General features: G+C 43.8%; 1 pseudogene; it reads right to left on the bottom strand.

Moving 5' to 3' along the window:
• Nucleotides 1–4,792: 4,792 nt before the first annotated feature.
• Nucleotides 4,793–7,792, bottom strand: LOC135570153 (ATP synthase subunit f, mitochondrial-like; annotated as a pseudogene).
• Between the last annotated feature and the right edge of the window lie 2,452 nt (nucleotides 7,793–10,244).

Genomic DNA, 10,244 nt, shown 5'->3' with positions numbered 1-10,244 from the left:
GTTAAATACAATAAACCTGTTCCTCCTGGTCTAGTCTGTTAAATACAATAAACCTGTTCCTCCTGGTCTAGTCTGTAAATACAATAAACCTGTTCCTCCTGGTCTAGTCTGTTAAATACAATAAACCTGTTCCTCCTGGTCTGTTAAATACAATAAACCTGTTCCTCCTGGTCTAGTCTGTAAAATACAATAAATACAATAAACCTGTTCCTCCTGGTCTGTAAAATACAATAAACCTGTTCCTCCTGGTCTAGTCTGTTAAATACAATAAACCTGTTCCTCCTGGTCTAGTCTGTTAAATACAATAAACCTGTTCCTCCTGGTCTGTTAAATACAATAAACCTGTTCCTCCTGGTCTAGTCTGTTAAATACAATAAACCTGTTCCTCCTGGTCTAGTCTGTTAAATACAATAAACCTGTTCCTCCTGGTCTAGTCTGTAAAATACAATAAACCTGTTCCTCCTGGTCTAGTCTGTTAAATATAATAAACCTGTTCCTCCTGGTCTGTTAAATACAATAAACCTGTTCCTCCTGGTCTAGTCTGTAAAATACAATAAACCTGTTCCTCCTGGTCTAGTCTGTTAAATACAATAAACCTGTTCCTCCTGGTCTAGTCTGTTAAATACAATAAACCTGTTCCTCCTGGTCTAGTCTCCTGGTCTAAATAAATACAATAAACCTGTTCCTCCTGGTCTGTTAAATACAATAAACCTGTTCCTCCTGGTCTAGTCTGTTAAATACAATAAACCTGTTCCTCCTGGTCTAGTCTGTTAAATACAATAAACCTGTTCCTCCTGGTCTAGTCTGTTAAATACAATAAACCTGTTTCTCCTGGTCTAAATACAATAAACCTGTTCCTCCTGGTCTGTTAATAAATAAACCTGTTCCTCTGGTCTAGTCTGTTAAATACAATAAACCTGTTCCTCCTGGTCTAGTCTGTTAAATACAATAAACCTGTTCCTCCTGGTCTAGTCTGTTAAATACAATAAACCTGTTCCTCCTGGTCTAGTCTGTTAAATACAATAAACCTGTTCCTCCTGGTCTAGTCTGTTAAATACAATAAACCTGTTCCTCCTGGTCTAGTCTGTTAAATACAATAAACCTGTTCCTCCTGGTCTAGTCTGTTAAATACAATAAACCTGTTCCTCCTGGTCTAGTCTGTTAAATACAATAAACCTGTTCCTCCTGGTCTAGTCTGTTAAATACAATAAACCTGTTCCTCTGGTCTAGTCTGTTAAATACAATAAACCTGTTCCTCCTGGTCTAGTCTGTTAAATACAATAAACCTGTTCCTCCTGGTCTAGTCTGTAAAATACAATAAACCTGTTCCTCCTGGTCTAGTCTGTTAAATACAATAAACCTGTTCCTCCTGGTCTGTTAAATACAATACACCTGTTCCTCCTGGTCTAGTCTGTTAAATACAATAAACCTGTTCCTCCTGGTCTAGTCTGTTAAATACAATAAACCTGTTCCTCCTGGTCTAGTCTGTAAAATACAATAAACCTGTTCTTCCTGGTCTAGTCTGTTAAATACAATGAACCTGTTCCTCCTGGTCTGTTAAATACAATAAACCTGTTCCTCCTGGTCTAGTCTGTTAAATACAATAAACCTGTTCCTCCTGGTCTAGTCTGTTAAATACAATAAACCTGTTCCTCCTGGTCTAGTCTGTTAAATACAATAAACCTGTTCCTCCTGGTCTGTAAAATACAATAAACCTGTTCCTCCTGGTCTAGTCTGTAAAATACAATAAACCTGTTCCTCCTGGTCTAGTCTGTTAAATACAATAAACCTGTTCCTCCTGGTCTGTAAAATACAATAAACCTGTTCCTCCTGGTCTAGTCTGTTAAATACAATAAACCTGTTCCTCCTGGTCTGTTAAATACAATAAACCTGTTCCTCCTGGTCTAGTCTGTTAAATACAATAAACCTGTTCCTCCTGGTCTAGTCTGTTAAATACAATAAACCTGTTCCTCCTGGTCTAGTCTGTTAAATACAATAAACCTGTTCATCCTAGTCTAGTCTGTAAAATACAATAAACCTGTTCCTCCTGGTCTAGTCTGTTAAATACAATAAACCTGTTCCTCCTGGTCTGTTAAATACAATAAACCTGTTCCTCCTGGTCTGTAAAATACAATGAACCTGTTCCTCCTGGTCTAGTCTGTTAAATACAATAAACCTGTTCCTCCTGGTCTAGTCTGTTAAATACAATAAACATGTTCCTCCTGGTCTAGTCTGTTAAATACAATAAACATGTTCCTCCTGGTCTAGTCTGTAAAATACAATAAACCTGTTCCTCCTGGTCTGTTAAATACAATAAACCTGTTCCTCCTGGTCTGTAAAATACAATAAACCTGTTCCTCCTGGTCTAGTCTGTTAAATACAATAAACCTGTTCCTCCTGGTCTAGTCTGTTAAATACAATAAACCTGTTCCTCCTGGTCTAGTCTGTTAAATACAAAAAACCTGTTCCTCCTGGTCTAGTCTGTAAAATACAATAAACCTGTTCCTCTGTGCTATTTTGGTTATTTAAAAAATAATAATTGTACATAATGTTGCTGCTATTGTCACTTATGACCGCAAATACCTTCTGGACATCAGAACAGCGATCACTCACCACGAACTGGACAAATATTTGTTCCTTTAATGAGTCCGATGCTGAAGAATACACTGCTTCCCGAGGCCAGGCCCAAATCCTACGTCATTTGCATGAAGAACTCTATCCTCCTGATTCCTGATTACAAGCTAAAACTGAAGCAGGAAGTACCAGTGACTGCCGCTCAATGGAAGTGGTCAGATGATGCGGATGCTAAGCTACAGGGCTGTTTCAGGTAATCAGATGCTAAGCTACAGGACTGTTTCAGGTAATCAGATGCTACGCTACAGGGCTGTTTCAGGTAATCAGATGCTAAGCTACAGGACTGTTTCAGGTAATCAGATGCTAAGCTACAGGGCTGTTTCAGGTAATCAGATGCTAAGCTACAGGACTGTTTCAGGTAATCAGATGCTAAGGGCTGTTTCAGGTAATGTTTCAGGACTGTTTCGGGTAATCAGATGCTACGCTACAGGACTGTTTCAGGTAATCAGATGCTACGCTACAGGGCTGTTTCAGGTAATCAGATGCTAAGCTACAGGACTGTTTCAGGTAATCCCAGATGCTCACGCTACAGGACTGTTTCAGGTAATCAGATGCTACGCTACAGGGCTGTTTCAGGTAATCAGATGCTACGCTACAGGACTGTTTCAGGTAATCAGATGCTAAGCTACAGGGCTGTTGCAGGTAATCAGATGCTACGCTACAGGGCTGTTTCAGGTAATCAGATGCTACAGGGCTGTTTCAGGTAATCAGATGCTACGCTGCAGGACTGTTTCAGGTAATCAGATGCTAAGCTACAGGACTGTTTCAGGTAATCAGATGCTAAGCTACAGGGCTGTTTTGCAGCACAGACTGGAATCTGTTCAGGGATTCATCCAAATGGCATTGAGGAGTACACCACCTCCGTCACCGGCTTCATCAGTAAGTGTATCGACGTCGTCCCCACAGCTTCCTGTCGGGCTGTATCACCGCCTGGTACCGTAACTGCACCGCCCGCAACCGCAGGGCTCTCCAGAGGGTTGAGGTCTGCAGAACGCACCACCAGGTGGCACACTACCTGGTCTGCAGAACGCACCACCAGGTGGCACACTACCTGGTCTGCAGAACGCACCACCAGGTGGCAAACTACCTGCCCTCCAGGACACCAGGTGGCACACTACCTGCCCTCCAGGACACCAGGTGGCACACTACCTGCCCTCCAGGACACCTACAGCACCCGATGTCACAGGAAGGCCATAAAGATCAAGGACAACAACCACCCGAGCCACTGCCTGTTCACCCCACTATCATCCAGAAGGCGAGGTCAGTACAGGTGCATCAAAGCAGGGACCCGAGAGACTGAAAAACAGCTTCTATCCCAAGTCCATCAGACTGTTAAATAGCCACCACTAACACATTAGAGGCTGCTGCCCTATTTTACATGGACTTGGAATTACTGGTCACTTTAATAATGTTTACACATTTTACATTATTCATCAAATGTATATACTGTCTTAGTCGCTCTGACATGGAGTATCAAGTTATACCATTATCTTAGATGTGCCCGTTGTTAGATATTACTGCCCTGTTGGAGCACCAACATCAATTATCTTAGATGTTGTTAGATATTACCTGTTGGAGCACCAACATCAATTATCTTAGATGTTGTTGTTAGATATTATCTTAGCCCCTGTTGGAGTACCAACATCTGCTAAACATGTATGTGACAATTTGTCACTAACATTTCCCCATTTAACAAAAGAGAAGAGATGTCCACAGTAATAAACAAAAACCAAATACAGCAGATCAAATTAAATGTTAGAAGTAGTTTTATTTATTCTTGGTCACAACGGGGTATTATACAGACAGCTGGAGCTGGGGTCAGAGGTCAGGCTTTGCCCTGCTGGGTCAGGAGAGGAGGGCTTTTAGTGGTACTTCCTCCCAGCGGTGGGTGAGAAGAGAAGAAGAGGAGAGAGGGAGAGAGAGAGAAGAAGAAGAGAGAAGAAGAGAGAAGAAGAAGGAGAGAGAAGTAGAAGGAAGAGAAGTAGAAGGAGAGAGAAGTAGAAGGAGGGAGAGAGAGTAGAGGAGAGAGAAGTAGAAGGAGAGAGAGAAGTGAGAAGGAGGAGAGGAAGAGAAGGAGAGAGAAGTAGAAGGAGAGAGAAGTAGAAGAAAGAAGAAGAGGGAGAGGAGGGGCGCAGGTTAAGTCAGATCAGATTGTCCTTCACAGTGCTTTGAGGTGAATGATATTGTATGTGGTGGGTACTCTGAGGTCATCGTACTCCCAGAGTCTGTACTCTACTAGGTGGTCGTACTCCCACAGGTAACTGAGGGCCACGTATCAACCAGCAGCATGGCCCACGCCTCCAATACCTCCCCTTCTTCACGTTGATGTACTTGTTGTAATATCTGTCATGGCCTGGGGGAGGGGGGGGGAAAGAGACAACGTTACTGTGTGTGTTGTTGTGGGGGGACATGTTAGGTACTGTGTGTGTGGGGGGACATGTTAGGTACTGTGTGTGGGGGGGGACATGTTAGGTACTGTGTGTGGGGGGGGACATGTTAGGTACTGTGTGTGGGGGGGGGACATGTTGGGCAGGGTACTGTGTGTGTGGGGGGGGGACATGTTAGGTACTGTGTGTGTGTGGGGGACATGTTAGGGTACTGTGTGTGTGGGGACATGTTAGGTACTGTGTGGGGGGGGGACATGTTAGGTACTGTGTGTGTGGGGGGACATGTTAGGGTACTGTGTGTGTGTGGGGGGGGACATGTTAGGTACTGTGTGTGGGGGGATATGTTGGGGACATGTTAGGTGGGGGGGGACATGTTAGGTACTGTGTGGGGGGACATGTTAGTACTGTACTGTGTGTGTGGGGGGACATGTTAGGTACTGTGTGTGTGGGGGACATGTTAGGTACTGTGTGTGGGGACATGTTAGGTACTGTGTGTGTGGGGACATGTTAGGTACTGTGTGTGTGTGTGGGGAGAGACATGTTAGGTACTAGGTACTGTTAGTGTGTGTGTGTGGGGGGACATGTTAGGTACTGTGTGGGTGGGCATGTTAGGTACTGTGTGTGGGGGGGGGGGAGAGACATGTTAGGTACTGTGTGTGTGTGGGGGGAGAGACATGTTAGGTACTGTGTGTGTGTGGGGGAGAGACATGTTAGGTACTGTGTGTGTGTGGGGGAGAGACATGTTAGGTACTGTGTGTGTGGGGGACATGTTAGGTACTGTGTGTGTGGGGGGGTTGTACCATTGCGGATGCTGGCGAGGACTCCGTTAGGAGTGAAGTCCCTCTTGCCCAGCCAGGAGCCCAACTCTCCCAGCTTCACATCCATCAGACGCTTCTCACCCAAGGGAACTAAGGACACAGGTACACAAACACACAATCAATACACACCTGCCATCCCTCACACAATAAAACACACACCCGCCGTCCCTCTCACACAATAAAACACACCCGCCGTCCCGCTCTCACACACCCGCCGTCCCGCTCTCACACACCCGCCGTCCCGCTCTCACACACCCCGCCGTCCCGCTCTCACACACCCGCCGTCCCGCTCTCACACACCCGCCGTCCCGCTCTCACACCCGCCGTCCCGCTCTCACACCGCCCCGTCCCGCTCTCACACACCCGCCGTCCCGCTCTCACACACCCGCGTCCCGCTCTCACACACACAGTCCTCTCTCACACACAGTCCCTCTCTCACACACAGTCCCTCTCTCACACACACAGTCCCTCTCTCACACACACAGTCCCTCTCTCACACACAGTCCTCTCACACACACAGTCCCTCTCTCACACACACACAGTCCCTCTCTCACACACACACAGTCCCTCTCTCACACACACACAGTCCCTCTCTCACACACACAGTCCCTCTCTCACACACACAGTCCCTCTCTCACACACACACAGTCCCTCTCTCACACACACACAGTCCCTCTCTCACACACACACAGTCCCTCTCTCACACACACACAGAGACTCTCTCACACACACAGTCCCTCTCTCACACACACACAGTCCCTCTCTCACACACACACAGTCCCTCTCTCACACACACAGTCCCTCTCTCACACACACAGTCCCTCTCTCACACACACAGTCCCTCTCTCACACACACAGTCCCTCTCTCACACACACACACAAAAACAGACACCACCGAAGATAGCATTCATTGTTACAGGCTACATGGTTACCGTGTTTTGTTAGTATTTCACTAAAGAGTCCTGAGCCAGTGGTGTAAAAATACTCATAAACCACTTAGATGCGTAAGTTAAGACAACGGTCTAGAGAACACAAAGCTGACTAAAAGTTAAACAGTTAGCTACATCAAAGTCACCGGAGTTGTGATTGAGCCTGGATCCGCTGAAGGCTGCTGTCATAACCGGTTATCGGTCATTATCCGGTAAAAAAAGGTACAACACGTTAAACAGTTAGCTACATCAAAGTCACCGGAGTTGTGATTGAGCCTGGATCCGCTGAAGGCTGCTGTCATAACCGGTTATCGGTCATTATCCGGTAAAAAAAGGTACAACACGTTAAACAGTTAGCTACATCAAAGTCACCGGAGTTGTGATTGAGCCTGGATCCGCTGAAGGCTGCTGTCATAACCGGTTATCGGTCATTATCCGGTAAAAAAAGGTACAACAAGTTGCCAACTCCCGACTGGCTGCAGAGGCTATTAGTCCTGTAGACTAACTAGCTTAACTAACCTACCTGGTTAAATACCTAACCACATAGCAAACACTGTAAAAATGGTTTTAAATGTACGACATCTTTAGAGAAACTGTCAGGGGTTATATGTATGTGTTTCTCTTCGCCATGCATTATACCCAAGCTGTTATTTAAAAGTTGTATATCTGTCCTTTTAAAAACGACCATGACAGCAAAGTCCTTGACTCGACTCTAGTCATGGATCTACAGCGGCCTTCAAACACACAACATATGAACATCAACTAACGCCACACATCTCGCTTTCTTTTTTCTTTTAAAATGTAATAAAATACAATGTGTCGCATGTAAAATGCTGAAGTGAAGAATATGTCAGTTGAATCATAATACATAAAAAACCCCGTAAACAGAGTCATTTAATTAAAAACCAGACGTACCTATTCTGTCCGCCATCTTGCTCGCTGGAGAGAAGGTGAAGACCGCAGTGGATGACGGGACTAAAATGGAAGCAGAGGATTGTGGGAGGACCGTGTTTTTTTTTTTTAGTCGAGAAGGGATACAGATTTTGTCAAAATTCACGTTTCGTAGTAAGTTTAGGAGAACGTACGTAGCAGGTTAAGGTTAGGAAAATGGTTCGGGTTAGCTAAAATGCTACAAAATAATAATATACTTGAATGTCTATTTGACAAAAGCTGTATCCCATCTAGACATGACGAGGAAAGTGGCAGGCAAAATATTTTATAAATATTGTTAGGGCTGTATGATAACAATTAAATTATTTGTAAAAAATATTATTTTTATTTTTTAGACGCATAATATATTTTACAACACAACTAATAACAGAAAGAGACATTTATTTCTTCATAAACGCACGAGCTGATTCGCAGGTCTCGCAGAGCCGCTTCTATCCACTAGAGGGCTGCAGATAACACACAACAGAATGCATTTCGACAGTTTGTTTCAGAATGATGGTTTTAGTCAGGTGTCTATTCAAGCGGACATTTATCTCATTACCTAACGTAACAGAGTAATGTTAACGCTCACTTGCACCATTGAGAGCATCCTGTAAGGCTGTATCACCGCCTGGTACGGCAACTGTACCGCCCACAACCGCAGGGCTCTCCAGAGGGTGGTGAGGTCTGCACAACGCATCACCGGGGGCAAACTACCTGCCCTCCAGGACACCTACACCACCCGATGTCACAGGAAGGCCAAAAAGATCATCAAGGACATCCACAACCCGAGCCACTGCCTGTTCACCCTGCTATCATCCAGAAGGTACAGGTGCATCAAAGCTGGGACCAAGAGACTGAAAAACAGCTTCTATCTCAAGGCCATCAGACTGTTAAACAGCCACCACTAGTCAGCTTCTATCTCAAGGCCTGTTAAACAGCCACCACTAGTCAGCTTCTATCTCAAGGCCATCAGCCACCACTAGTCAGCTTCTATCTCAAGGCCATCAGCCTGTTAAACAGCCACCACTAGTCAGCTTCTATCTCAAGGCCATCAGCCTGTTAAACAGCCACCACTAGTCAGCTTCTATCTCAAGGCCATCAGACTGTTAAACAGCCACCACTAGTCAGCTTCTATCTCAAGGCCTGTTAAACAGCCACCACTAGTCAGCTTCTATCTCAAGGCCATCAGCCTGTTAAACAGCCACCACTAGTCAGCTTCTATCTCAAGGCCATCAGACTGTTAAACAGCCATCACTGCCCTGAACTCAGTCACTGTAGCGACCAGGTTTCTCTATTATGTACACAGACATGGAACACTGGTCACTTTCATGATGGAACACTGGTCACTTTAATAATGGAACACTGGTCACTTTAATAATGGAACACTGGTCAGTTTAATAATGGAACACTGGTCACTTTAATAATGGAACACTGGTCACTTTAATAATGGAACACTGATCACTTTAATAATGGAACACTGGTCACTTTAATAATGGAACACTGATCACTATAATAATGGAACACTGGTCACTTTAATAATGGAACACTGATCACTTTAATAATGGAACACTGGTCACTTTAATAATGGAACACTGATCACTTTAATAATGGAACACTGGTCACTTTAATAATGGAACACTGGTCACTTTAATAATGGAACACTGATCACTTTAATAATGGAACACTGATCACTTTAATAATGGAACACTGGTCACTTTAATAATGGAACACTGATCACTATAATAATGGAACACTGGTCACTTTAATAATGGAACACTGATCACTTTAATAACGGAACACTGGTCCCTTTAATAATGGAACACTGGTCACTTTAATAATGGAACACTGGTCACTTTAATAATGGAACACTGGTCACTTTAATAATGGAACACTGGTCACTATAATAATGGAACACTGGTCACTATAATAATGGAACACTGGTCACTTTAATAATGGAACACTGGTCACTTTAATAATGGAACACTGGTCACTATAATAATGGAACACTGGTCACTATAATAATGGAACACTGGTCACTTTAATAATGGAACACTGGTCACTTTAATAATGGAACACTGGTCACTATAATAATGGAACACTGGTCACTATAATAATGGAACACTGGTCACTATAATAACGGAACACTGGTCACTTTAATAATGGAACACTGGTCACTTTAATAATGGAACACTGGTCACTTTAATAATGGAACACTGGTCACTATAATAATGGAACACTGGTCACTATAATAATGGAACACTGGTCACTTTAATAATGGAACACTGGTCACTAATAATGGAACACTGGTCACTTTAATAATGGAACACTGGTCACTAATAATGGAACACTGGTCACTTTAATAATGGAACACTGGTCACTATAATAATGGAACACTGGTCACTATAATAATGGAACACTAGTCACTTTAATAATGGAACACTGGTCACTTTAATAATGGAACACTGGTCACTAATAATGGAACACTGGTCACTTTAATAATGGAACACTGGTCACTATAATAATGGAACACTGGTCACTTTAAT

Source organism: Oncorhynchus nerka, unplaced genomic scaffold, assembly GCF_034236695.1.
Source record: "Oncorhynchus nerka isolate Pitt River unplaced genomic scaffold, Oner_Uvic_2.0 unplaced_scaffold_1075, whole genome shotgun sequence".
NCBI classification, from domain to species: domain Eukaryota; kingdom Metazoa; phylum Chordata; class Actinopteri; order Salmoniformes; family Salmonidae; genus Oncorhynchus; species Oncorhynchus nerka.
This window is presented reverse-complemented; position numbering and strand designations above follow the sequence as displayed.